Here is a 14,841-nt window from a genome sequence, read left to right on the forward strand (position 1 = left end):
TAGTAGTTATTCTCTGTCTGAAGAACATGTTTTGATGACTACAGTGCAGTCTAATCTTATAAGCCACTTACTGACATCTTAGGAGAAGAAATGTTACACAGAACGGACTCTTTTTAATGCTCCTCATACTTTGCTTTTTTTTTTTTTGAGACAAGACAACTGTATGCTATCCAAATCATCCTCATATGCTTACATTTAAATGTCCTTGCTGTCACAGCTTCCTTGAGTGCTATTACTAAAGGTGCATACCTCTACACTGGTTAAAAAGTTAAAAACTTGGTTTCATTGAGATTTTTTTAAATTTATCACATTATTCTGTAATAGTATATAATTCCTGATGGAAAGCAAACCAACATAAGTCTACAGACAGTTAGGCAGCATATTGTCTTATCAACTATTATCATGTTAATAAATAAAGCTATTTCTAACTATAAGTTTTATGTAAGGGTATTATTATTGCAAAAGAAAGGATTGAATAAAATAATGCTAAAACAGATATAAATAAGCACAATTTCTGACTAATCCACATGGTTTTAAAGATTTCTTTTAATTATATTTGGTCATATGTATGGATGTGCATGTCTGTGCATGCAGGTGCCCACAGAGGCCATACAGGAATATCCCCTGGCGCTAGAATCACAGGTAATTATCAACCCTCAGAGTTGTGTGCGGATTACCAAACCCATGTTTTCAGGGGTAATACCATGTCCTCTTAACCACCTGGTCATCTTTTAAGGCCTGAATATGGTTTGATACATAATGATACTTCAGTCCTTCGAGACTAGGGAATAAACTTAACTAGCCCGCTGTGAATTTTGGAAATATTAACCAACTTCGGGATTGAACACAGTCTACAGGATTAGCATTTAAAAATGGAGAAGCAAGGGGTTGGGGATTTGGCTCAGTGGTAGAGCGCTTGACTAGGAAGCGCAAGGTCCTGGGTTCGGTCCCCAGCCCCGGAAAAAAAAAAATGGAGAAGCATATGTTTTGCTGTTTAATGCTGGAAACACTAACTTTTTTGATATCTTTCTGAACATCACAAAACCATCTTGGTTAAAATGTAAGAATACTACATTTAAACTATGCTCTTCACAAGCTTCAATCTGATTAAACGCCTTTTCATATTTTTTCGCCAAAATTTTCTAACAGCAATAATTGTGTGAATGCTTTATATGTCCACTTCCTACCAGTTGGGTAATTATTTGTAAATTAACTGATATTACCTTTTAATTTTTGGAGCATTAATTGTCTTGTAAAAAAATAGAAAATGCTTAATAATTTTTGGAAATTTAAGCTTTTTCAAACTCTTAGAGGTTTTGTGTCAGCGCTTGGTTGCTTCAGAATAATTACACATAAACTTTAAAATATGATCCAGTGCTTACCAGGGACCAGACATAGCTCTTATTGTTGTTTTGAAAATAAAAAATAAATAATTTCAGATTAGATAAATATTACTAAGTTACATTGTACCAAAAAAATAATCCAACCAAGCAAACAAAAAGTAGCTAGAAACAATTCTTTCATGCTGGCTATACATTAATAAACTAGCCAACATTTACGAGTGGCAACTTATAGCCATGCTAGAGAATACTATGAATGTTTCTTTTCTTTTCTTCCATTTCTTTTTTATTTTTAAATATTTTTATTTATTTAATCATATGTATTTCTTATTTTTTCGTATTATTTATTTCTCTTTCATAAATACCATCCCAAATGCACTTTCCTCTCCTTCCATTTCTCCCAGCCCCCATACCCTCTACCCTTCTCCCAGATCTACTGCTCCTCCATTTCCCTGTCAGAGCAGGCCTGTCAGAGATATCAACTGAATATTCTATAATAAGATACAAAGAAACTAAGTATAAAACCCTTATATCAAGGTGGGATAAGGCAACTCAGAAGGAGGAAAAGGGTCCCAAGAGTGGCCAAAAGAGTCAGAGACACTTCTCCACTCCCACTGTTAAGGGTCCAACACAAAAACACTAAGGTACACAACCATAACATATATGCAGAGTACCTACTGCTGACCCATGCAGGCTCCATGAGTGCTGCTTCCAGGCAGGCTCCCTATGAGCCCTGCTTCGTTAACTCTGTGCGCCAAATTCTGCTGGTGTCCTTTACCCTTATGCCTCCTCCAATCCTTCCTCCTGTTTCGTGGGGTTTCTAGAGTCTGTGTGATGTTTGGATGTGGGTCTGTGCATCTGCTCCCATCTGGTATGAGAGAAAGCCTCTCTAATGACAACTGCAAAGTATTATTCAATTAATTTCTTGCACATTTTACACACAGCTTAACTCTTCTACATTCATTAGGTTAGTTTTTGAGGATCTTAAATAAGTATGATGTTTATATATCTTAGGAAATACATATAAGGACTTAATGTGAAATACATAATTTAATAAGTAATCATGTATTCCAAGGCATTTACTCTGATGCATTGAAGAAATATAAACTATGTATGTCCCATATTCCTGGGACTAACCATGAAAGAAAATTGTTATTGTTAATCCAGACAAAATGTGAAATGGACTCCGGATGCTTCAAGAGGAAAGTGTGAACTTAAAGACTTAAAGGACGATTTCCCTACTCAGAATTTAAAAGGAGAATTGATCTTAGATAAGTTATTTTTAAATGTGTATGAGAAAACTGGAATGAAATGTAATGATCATAGATTTTGCACTTTTACAGATATTCATGACATGGAAGCTATTTCGTTTTTACTATACAAATGCAGAGATTTAAAAAGGAAACATGTATGTCCTGTGCACCCAATAACATACCTAGCATGGTTTAGAGTCTGATGAAAGTTTGATTGAATAATGAATCAGTAATTATAACGTAAGTGGGTTCATTAGTCTGTACATAGAAAATATTATCCCATAGCTATTTTCATTCCTCTTAGCTTTATCACATTAATATAGAGTTTTCCATTTATGTTTACTTCTACAAAATACTTCAGAAAGAGCACTTCCATTGTGCAATCCAGAAAAATGTTTTCAAATTTATGCAGAGTTGTTAGGGTAAGAGAATTTGTGATTAGCAATCATTAAGTGCCTTTTCCCAATCTTATCAGTGAGCCTTTCACCACAGAAATCAGATAGGATGATGCTTCAGGAATGAACATGGTATGCAGAAAAGCATAAAGAAGCACTGGCTTACTGTGGAAATATCAACAAAGAGGGCTATCAGAGCCTCTTGTACATGCAGTTATGAACAGACAAATTGAGCACTATAGAAATTATGCCCCGTGCCTATATATGTTATATATTGTGACCAGCTTAGAGAAAGGTTGCCTATGAGACTAGAGAGAAAAGGCCAATACTTTTCAAAAGCATTTTAGTCACTGAAGGAAGAAATGTTTTGAATTGGTTTAAACAAAGTTTAATCAGTTAGAATAAGAAATATATATTTTATTTATTGCCACATTGGAATCACATTTGAGCAAAACAATAAGTGTACCAGACATCTATGTGGATGTCCTTCCAATACTCGTGTACTAAGGCACTGGCTCGGCAGTCTGTCTTCTCTCCAGCACTGCTAGACTCAACATGTAGCTGTTGGTCTGCATATTTCACATTACCTCATTCTATCCTTAAAACTGTTTTCATCATGTAATCCAAACCACACTAAACATATGCTCTCTTACATTCTTATATTCTTGCTCGGTTTTGTGCTTTTCACTTGTCACTTTGATCACAGTTATCACAACATCTCTTAACCTCAGCTCTTTGATAGGCTCAACTAGAATTTTAGTCAGTGTCACTACGTCAACTTAAAGAGGCCCTTTGTTACTGACTTACACCCCATTCAAAATATTGAACTCAGGAATGTTTTGTTCAAGTCAAAAAGCTCGTTGGTTCTACAGTTCATATTCCAGCCAGAGAAAAGTGACATTGAATTGTCTTCCCAGCTTCCATGTGTTGAGGTGGGAAATAAAGACATGAGACAAGCTACAGGAATCAACAAGGCTTTATTCACTGACCATGACAATCTAGTTCTCTGTTTGCCTCCACAGTCTGGTGGTGGGCATGGGTCAGAATGGTTTTGCCTTGAAAGGCTTTAGATAAATGTTCTTGTCTGTGGCTGGTGACTAGAATAGAAATGGAGAGATGCTGAGTCAAAGTAGCAATAATTATTACAGGCAAGGTCACAATTGAACTGCAGACATTTTGGCAGGAGTTACAGAGATGTCTACCACCGAGGCAGACTTAGGAGACTTAAGTCCTCACTTCAACTCCCTCTAGAAAAAACGGTAGAGCCCTGATGATTCATCATGTCAGCCATGGGGACAGGTTCCCCACTAGAGGCTTGCTGGGTAAGGACTTGTAATAGCTAGTGGTGAATGAAGCATGGCAAATATCAGGATTGCAGTTGTGTTGCCCTACCATTGAGCTAAACTTTTTACTCAAACATCTAATTTAAATACCTAATATTTTTTGGAAAATAGTTTTCAAAAAGTGTTTGAAACCATCCACTCCTGAGCTCCTACATATTTTGTGGATTTAAGGAGATAACAATGCTGTAAACTGCTCTGCAGTTGTGACGCACACTCTATCATTGATTTGTTACAATACTAATGATTAGCTCTATAATCTGGAGTGGGTTCAAAATGTGAAGAGTGAAAACCCCGTGTAAAACTTAGTTTTTATTTGTCTTGTATAATTCCAAACTCATAAGTTCCTTAGATCTAAAAACTGTAAATTCCCCATCTACGTACAGTATGGATTTTGTAACCATCTACTTTAGCTTTTCTCTTTAACTTTGAGGAAGTTCAAACTTAAATCCCAAAGTTTATTCTAATAAAAACACCCTGTGGTTCATATAAGTACTTTTAAATCCTATGAAAGTACTTTTCAAGTTATTAATTTTCCCTGGTAAAAGCTTATTATTTATTAATCGTGCTTTCTATTTTATTATGTGCATCTTTGGAACTTCAAATATTGTATAGAAAAAGGTGAGATAAGCATCTTTTTAAAAAATTAAAATAAAAAGTTTTAGCTCATTCAGAAAAACTTTTAATAGCATAGCATTACTTTATCTAAAATGCAAGCAATTAATTCAATGTAACCTAAAGCTTTGGTTGATATATAGGGGTTGTGTAAAAAAATATATTGAATCTTTAATTGTTTTACAAAAAAAAGATCATGTGCAATTTACTTTTATTATTTAAAAAGTATAAAAAGATAATTATTGTGTTTTTTACAAATAAATGAACTGAGTATTTAAAACCAATGGGACATTTAAAAATGTCATTATTTTAATCAGGTTTTTATGTGTCTATGAAAAAAACCCATTCATTTTTAATAGTACACAAAACAAGACTTGCCTACATTAAGTACCCAGAATTACCCTGCAGATAGACTTTTGATAGCCAATTCTCATTGACCTTGAGTATGTGAATATGAAATTGGTATTCGGTGTTTCTTTTGTGGGAAAGGGAAGAGAGCAACCCTCATTTTGCCACTTTAAGGTCTAATGCTTTGTAAATCATGTATGTAGTATCATAATAAATTTACCAACATTAGAGTATTTATTGTTTGTAATTGATATTCTGTGATCCTTAGTCATTTTTCTTATGAAACTACTTAAGATACATCTTTCTGTGCTCACTTGACATTTACTACAGATTTTATTTTTTCTTTTATTGAGAGTGATTGTTTTCTCATGTAATATAGTAATATAACTTACACCCCTGCCCCTGACTCCTCTGAGATTCTCATGTCCACTGCTATTCGGACCTATTCCCTGTCTGTTTCTCATTAGAAAAGAACACAGCCTTCTAACGGATAATAATGAAACAAAACCAAATAAAATATAAAAAGATAAAATAAAGACTATCATGTAGACAAGATAAATGAACAGAAGGAAAATCCCTCAAGAGAGGCCACAAGAGTCAGAAACTGACTCATTTACATACTCACTGATCCCATAGAATCACTGAATTGGAAACCATATACAGATACATATACAGAGGATGGAGTACAGACCAATGTTGGCCCTGTGTATGCTGCCCCAGTCTCTGTAAGTTCAGATGTACTTTGTTTTTTTCATGTTCTACATCCCCCTGGCTCTTATACTCTTTCTGCCTCCTGTTCTCCAGGGTTTTGTGAAACATAAGAGGAGGTATGTAGGAAGAGATTCCATTTAGAGTTGAATGTTCCTAGTCCTCTCTATCTTTCTCTGTCTCTGTCTCTTTCTCTGTCTGTCTCTCTCTCTTTCTCTCTCTCTCTCTCTGTAATGTCTAACTGCAGTTGCATTTGTTCCCATCTGCTGTAGGAGGAAGCTTCCCTGTTGATACCAGAATGTCACTATGTCACTGGGAGTAATTTTATCTTATGTTATCTTATCCCATCCTGTCCTGTCTTGTCTGTCTGTCTGTTGATCTCGATCTATCTATCTATCTATCTATCTATCTATCTATCTATCTATCTATCTATATCTATCATGTATCTATTATATATCATCTACTTTCCTACCTCTCAGACCGACAGTATTTGGTTTTTCACTAGGTCCTCAGTCAGTCTAGCTTCTGGGTCTTGGTCTCTTGTCAGGTATGTATTCTATCTTATGAAGTGGGCCTAAAAGATGTCAGATATTGGTTTATTACTATCACAAGCTTTGTGCTACTATTGCCCTAGGATGTATTGTCTACCTTTATAGATCAAAAGCTTTGTGGCTGACTTGGTGTTTCTATTTCTCTCTTGGTACCAAACAAACACAGGAGAAGGCAGTGGTGAAGGCTCTGTATAGGTGCAAGCTGGCTTCTTCATGTTCAATGTTTTGAGTTAGTGTTGTCTTCGACAATGGGGCCTTGGCATCAATTTGTGAATTGAAATCTACTGTCTTAGCAACAGCCTAGGTTATTTGGGAATTCCCACAAGAAAGTGAACAACTCAATTAGATGTTATCTACTCCCAGTACTGGAAGCTTCATTTTGTGACAAGAGAAAACCTATTGGGCCTTTGTCTCCTCCATTATATGTCAATTTTATTTAGGTGGCTGTATGTATGTATGTGTCTCTCTCTCCATATATATGTTTGTGTGTGTGTGTGTGTATACCTATATTCATGTATATATATATTTACATATATTCATGTATGTATATGTACATGTCACTATTCATGTATTTATACATACAGGTTACTATTAATAATAAAAAACACAACAAAAATGACACATTATTTCTTGTTTACTTCAAACATACTAAATATCTAATCGTTCTGACCAAGCTATTTCTGTAATTGCTGATGAAATACTACTTTTTGGTGACATTTATTTGAAATTCTAGGTGACATACTTTTATAAGAAAATAAAATGTAAGAAATATAAAGCAAAAGGTCACTATATAGATGATGTATGCTTATATGCATAATTTTATATACAGGTAAAAATTTTAGATGAATCAATAGAAAAGGGAATAACTGAAATGTAATACACAATGTATCAAGAGTCAGATTTCTTAGCACAAACCTCGAACATGTAGAAAAGATGAAACTTAAAAGAATATTTAAAATCTCATAATTACTAAATCAAGATATAAACTAAATCAAGATATAAAATCCCTATAAAAATAAAATTCATGATTGTCTTAGTAAGGGTTTCTATTCCTGCACAAACATCAGGACCAAGAAGCAAGTTTGAGAGGAAAGGGTCTATTCAGCTTACATTACCACATCGCTGTTCATCACCAAAGAAAGTCAGGACAGGAACTCACACAGGGCAGGAACTTGGAGGCAGGAACTGATGCAGAAGCCATGGAAGAATGTTGCTTACAGGCTTGTTTCACCTTGCTTGTGAAGCTTGATTTCTTACAGAACTCAGGACTACCAGCCCAGGAATGGTACAACCCACAATGGGCTGTGCCCCCCCACTCTTTGATCACTAATTGAGAAAATATCTTACAGATGGGTCTCATAAAAGCAATTCCTCAAGGGAGGCTCCTTTCTCTGTGATAACTGTAGCTTGTGTCAAGTTGACACACAAAACCAGCCAGTACAATGAATCTTGATAAAACTCATGAAACATTGTTATAGGCATTTAAGAAAACTGAAATAATTATAAAATTAGTAAGAAAGACTAAATTTACATAGATTTTATATTAATCAAAATCAGTATATTGAATAAAAAATTTTAAGCATAAACCCAATTTGCTTCATAATATTTAAGATTATTTTAGCATTAATTCTGTATAGTTAAATTTAAGCATGTCAGCAATTAATGATGAACATGTAAAAATATTCTTCCTCTTTTCTAAAGATTATAATCACATGCCATAAGCAGTGTACAGTAACATTAAGTTTTATTTATTTATTTTTACACTCCAGATTTTATTCTTCTCCAGATCCATCCCCTGAGAACCACACATCCCATACCTCCTCCCTGCCTGCCACACTCCCCACACCCTTCAGTCTCCACAAAGTTGTCCTCACCTCATCTGCCCTACCAGACCTCTAAACTTGCAGGGGTCTCCAGTCTCTTCATGTTCTACATCCCCCTGGCTCTTATACTCTTTCTGCCTCTTGTTCTCCAGGGTTTTGTGAAACATAAGAGGAGGTATGTAGGAAGAGATTCCATTTAGAGTTGAATGTTCCTAGTCCTCTCTATCTTTCTCTGTTTCTGTCTCTGTCTCTGTCTCTGTCTCTGTCTTTCTCTCTCTGTTTCTCTCTCTCTTTCTCTCTCTCTGTGTAATGTCTAACTGTAGTTCTATTTGTTCCCATCTGCTGTAGGAGGAAGCTTCTCTGTTGATACCAGAATGTCATTGGGAGTAATTTTATCTTATGTTATCTTATCCAATGTTGGGTGCTTCTTCTCTGATTGAACCCAGACCTTGGAGTCCTCTGCTGTCTATGTGTTGAAGGTCTTGTCTCAGCTGGTGTGTGATGCCTGTTTGGTGATCCAGTGTCTAAGAGATCTTGGGGGTCCAGGTTAATTGGTCCTCCTACAGGGTTTCTCTCCTCCTTAGTTTCCTCTAGCTTTTCCTTAATTCAACAAGAGGGGTCAACAGCTTCTGTACATTGGTTGGGTGCACATATCTGCATATGACTCTTTCAGCTGCTTGTTGGGTCTTTTAGAGAGTTGTCATGGTAGGTCCCTTTTTGTGAATGCACCATAGCTTCAGTAATGGTGTCAGGTTTTGGGACCTTCCCTTGAGCTGGAACCCACTTTGGGCCTGTTACTGGACCTTCTTTTCCTCAGGCTCTTCTCCATTCCCATCCCTGCATTTCTTTCAGACAGGAAGAGTTATGTGTCAGAGTTTTGACTGTAGGATAGCAACCTCATCCCTTGCTTGATTCCCTGTCTTTCTGCTGGAGTCATTAATTCTTAAAATTAAAAAAAAGCAAAAGAAAATAGTGTTAAAATTAAGGATAGTTTTACTTCCAATGATCACTTCATTAGTAGCCAAGGAATTATAAATGAAAATGTATACTCTTTAGATTGTCATGTAATCATTAAGCTACATAAAATATTATAACAGTACACAAGTGATCAGTCGATGCAAATACCCTACAACAGAAGAATAAAAGCATAAAATAAAGTGTTTCTATCATCACCTAAGCTAATGAACTATAGTGTTCCTTACAAATCAATGAATCTTAGAAGCACAAAAAGGAAAATGTGTCCATCACCAAATCACCCATGTAAGGCTTTCTTTGTTATATACTTACAGAAAGTAAATGTATGTCAGTTCACCGACATTCACTTTTTGTGAAATAGCTATGGCTTCAAATAAAAGTTTGAAAGTGAGATACTAGAATACAGACTATTGAAATAATTTGGGAGGAGTCACGTCATCGGATGGGAGTAGGCAAACTACTAGTTGTTATTGTCAAGGGTTTGGTCACTTGATAGAGTGAAGGTTTCATGGGACATTTTGCTTTCTTATGAATGATGATGGAAAGAAAGAAAACAGGGAGAAGGGAGTGAGGGTCAGAAATAGACAAAAAAGGAAAGCAAGAAGAAAAAATGAAGAATGGAAGAAAAAAATGGAAGGAAGGAAGGATTAAAGGATAGGCAAATTATTGAAATATTCCATCTGCTCTTGGGCATATACCCAAAAGATGCCCCAACATATAAAAAAGACACGTGCTCCACTATGTTCATCGCAGCCTTATTTATAATAGCCAGAAGCTGGAAAGAACCCAGATGCACTTCAACAGAGGAATGGATACAGAAAATGTGGTACATCTACACAATGGAATATTACTCAGCTATCAAAAACAATGACTTTATGAAATTCGTAGGAAAATGGTTGGAACTGGAAAATATCATCCTGAGTGAGGTAACCCAATAACAGAAAAACACACATGGTATGCACTCATTGATAAGTGGCTATTAGCCCAAATGCTTGAATTACCCTAGATGCCTAGAACAAATGAAACTCAAGATGGATGATCAAAATGTGAATGCTTTACTCCTTCTTTAAAAGGGGAACAAGAATACCCTTTTGAGGAAATAGAGAGGCAAAGATTAAAACAGACACAGAAGGAACACCCATTCAAAGCCTGCCCCACATGTGGCCCATGCATATACAGTCATCCAATTAGACAAGATGGATGAAGCAAAGAAGTGCAGGCCGACATGAGCCGGATGTAGATCTCTCCCGAGAGACACAGCCAGAATACAGCAAACACAGAGGCGTATGCCAGCAGCAAACCACTGAATTGAGAATAAGACCCCCGTTGAAGGAATCAGAGAAAGAACTGGAAGAGCTTGAAGGGGCTCGAGACCCCATATGTACAACAATGCCAAGCAACCAGAGCTTCCAGGGACTAAGCCACTACGTAAAGACTAAACATGGACTGACCCTGGACTCTGACCTCATTGGTAGCAATAAATATCCTAGTAAGAGCACCAGTGGAAGGGGAAGCCCTAGGTCCTGCTAAGACTGAACCCCCAGTGAACTAGATTGTTGGGGGGAGGGCGGCAAGGGGGGGAAGATGGGGAAGGGAACGCCCATATAGAAGGGGAGGGAGGAGGGGGGAGGGGGGAGGGGGGAGGGGGGAGGGGGGAGGGGGGAGGGGGGAGGGGGATGTTTGCCCGGAAACCGGGAAAGGGAATAACACTCGAAATGTATATAAGAAATACTCAAGTTAATAAAAAAAAAGAAATATTCCATCTGTCTTACTCTGGTTCTCTACCTGGTTTTAATAGAAATGAAGATCTCTGCAAGTTTAAGAAGATACATTCTAGTAAAAAGTTTTAGTTGAAACTCAGATTTTCAGAGAAATGGAGATCATTCTTCCCACTCAATGAATGGAATGTTTAGTGTATTTTTAGCCAATAAATCAAATACCATGCAGAATAATGAGAGGAAAGTTAATAGAAGCTTGACCATGACTTTGTTTTGTTGCATAATATTTTATTGTAGTCAATAAGACAAATTGGAAATCCACAGATTGGAAAAAACTCACTAACCCCACATCGACAGAGGGCTAAATATATAAAGAACTCAAGAAGCTAACCTCCAAAAAATACTAGAAAGAGGCTCCAACATATAACAAAGACACATGCTCTACTGTGTTCATAGCAGCTAGAATCTGGAAAGAACCCAGATGCCCTTCAACATAGGAATGGAAACAGAATATGTGGTACATCTACACAATGGAGTACTACTCAGCTATTAAAAACAATGACTTCATGAAATTTACAGGCAAATGGATCGGACTAGAAAATATCATTCTGAATGAGGTAACCCAATCACAAAAACCACACATTGTATGCACTCACTGATAAGTAGATATTAGTCCAAAAGTTGGAACTACTCAAGATACATTCCATAGATCACATGAAGATCAAGAGGAAGGATGACCAAAGTGGGGATGCTTCAGTCCTTAAAAGGGGGAACAAAAATATTCATAGGAGGGGATATGGAGACAAAGTTTGGAGCAGAGACTGAAGGAATGGCCATGCAGAGCCTGCCCCACCTGGGGATCCAGCCCATATACATACAGTCACCAAAACTAGACAATATTGATGAAGTCAAGAAGTACAGGCTGACAGGAGCCTGATATAGCTGTCTCTTGAGAGGCTCAGCCAGTGGGTGACAAATATGGAAGGTAATTCTAGCAGCAAAGCATTGAATTGAGAATGGGGTCCCCATTGGAGGAGTTAGAGAAAAAATTGAAGGAGCTGAAGGGACTTGCAACCCCATAAGAACAACAATACCAACTAACCAGAGCTCCCAGGGACTAAACCACTACCCAAAGTGTACACATGGACAGACCTATGGCTCCAGCTGCATATGTAGCAGAGGATGGCCTTGCTCAGTAGCAATGGGAGGAGAAGCCCTTGGTCCTGCCAAGGTGAACCCTCCAGTGTATGGGAATCTCAGGGTGGGGAGGCTGGAATGGGTGGGTGGTTGGGGAGGGGGAACACCATCACAGAAGAACGGAGGGGTGGGATAGGGGGTTTATGTATGGGAAATCAGGAAAGGGGAAAACATTTGAAATGCAAATAAAAAATATCCAATTAAATGCTGAAACAACAACTAAAGAAAATATCATGCTAAGTGAGGTAATCCAATCACAAAGAAACACACATGGTATGTACTCACTGATAAGTGGATATTAGCCCAAAAGCTCAGAATACCCAAGATATAATTCACAAACCACATGAAGTTCAACAAGAAGGAAGATCAAAGTGTGGATGCTTCAAATTTTCTTAGAAGGGGGAACAATAATCATCACAGGAGGAATTATGGAGACAAAGTTTGGAGTGAGACTGAAGGAAAGACCATCCAGAGAATGCCCCACCTGTGGATCCATTCCATTTACAGATACCAAACCCAGACAATATTACAGATGCCAAGAAATGCATGCTGACAGGTGCCTGATTTAGCTCTCTGCTGAGAGGCTCTGCCAGAGACTGGCAAATGCACAAGTGGAGTCTCATAGCCAACCATTGAACTGAGAATAGGTTCTCCAATGGAGTAGTTTGAGAAAGGACTGAAGGAGCTGAATGAAGGGGTTTTCAACCCCATAAGAACAATATAGACCAATCAGACCCCTTCCCCCAGAGCTCCCAGGCGCTAATCCTCTATTACAAGAGTACACAGGGATGGACCTATGACTTCTTTCACATATGTACCAGAGGATGGCCTTGTTGGGCATCAATGGGAGGAGAGAGACTTGATCCTGTCAAGGCTCAATGCCCCAGTGTAGGGCAGTATCAAGGCAGGGAGGTGGAAGAGAGTGGATAGGTGGGTGAGGGAGCACCGTCATAGTAGCAGGGTAGGGGGAATGGGATAGCAGGTTTATGGAAGGTAAACTGGGAAAGGGGATAACATTTAAAACTTAAATATGGAACTTGCAATAAAAGCAAAAGAAAGAGGGAAAAAAAGATACTCAAAGGTCAAAATGGTGAAGTCTATTGAATATAATCAAAGGAGTTCAAGTTGCCCAACCATCTAAAGTAGTGGTTCTTAACCTCTGGGTTGCAACCCCTTTTGGCAGGGGGTGTTAAACAACATGGGTGACCTAAGACCATCAGAAAACAGGTATTTATGTCATGATTCATAACAGCAAAATTAGCAGTTATGAAGGGACAACAAAATAGTTTTATGGTCACCATAATAGGAAGATTAAAGGGTCACAGTATCAGGAAGGTTGAGAACCACTGCTCTGACACAACCCTGTAGAGCCTCCTCCCTCAGAAGGACTATCCAAGTAGGTTGGAAGAGGTTTTGAACTGAGGTCAACTTGGCCCCATGTGAAGTCTATTCTCTGTACACAATAGTACAGAGAAACTTGTCTAAAATACTACTCAGGTGTGGCATACTACTCAATCAGGGACATTTCCTCGTGATGTTTTTTGTCTCTATGAGCTAGGAAATTTGTAAATTGATGTGAAAAAAAGTCAAAAGAAACAGGAGAAAGGAAACATTTAGGGGCTGGTGAGATGGCTCAGTGGGTAAAATACTTGTTTCATGAATGTCAGAACCTGAGTTCAAATCCCCCCAAATTTACATGAAAGGCTGGATATGGTGGCACATGCCTATAATCCCAGTGAAGTGAGATGAGAGGATCCCCAAATTGGCCTAGACGGTGTGGTTCTAAGGCAATGAGAGACCTTGTGTCAAATAAAAGCCCATTGAAGACAAAAAAAGGCGGGGGGAGTACTTTGAGCTAAACAGAGAATTCACAACAGAGGAATCTCAAATGGCCAAGAAGTTCTCAGTATGGTTCAAAATGTATTATAGAGCCAGACACAAGGAGATGTGTCTGTAATTTCTGCTACTGAGAAGTCTGAGGAAGGGTAAACCATTGAACGTAGATAACCAGAGACAATATAATGAGGCCCACCCAAACAGTTAAAATGTATTACGGAATTTAAATATCACTTTCAAAGATGTGCGATGGTGGTAACAGCTTTAAATCCCAGCATATCAGAGGCAAAAAACACATAGATATTTGTGCATTTAAGGCCAGCTTGGACTACAGAGCAAGTTATAGGACTGTCAGGGCTACTACACAAAGACATTTTGTTTGTTTGTTTTAGAAATCACTTTAGTTTCCAGTTAAGAATAGTGGTATATTTGTTAAGAGCTAATTAAACTATTTGTGCATCTCTTGAACAACTGTAGTCTTCCACAGCAGTCAGATGTCCACATATTTTGAAAACATAAATATTATTACATTGTTTTGTAAACAGAAGTTAATTTTCAAAATGTAACTGACTCTCTGTGAAATTTGATTCAGTATGTTTATGTTTAATAGAATAAAATTTACGATAAAATTTAATTTTAGATAAAATTATAAGTGAATGATAAAATCGAAAGCATTCTTATTCTGTGAAATAGCATAATATATTTTCTCTTTTAAGTAATCTGTGACTTAAAGCAGTAATAC

Source organism: Rattus norvegicus, chromosome 7 (genome assembly GCF_036323735.1).
Source record: "Rattus norvegicus strain BN/NHsdMcwi chromosome 7, GRCr8, whole genome shotgun sequence".
Taxonomy (NCBI): domain Eukaryota; kingdom Metazoa; phylum Chordata; class Mammalia; order Rodentia; family Muridae; genus Rattus; species Rattus norvegicus.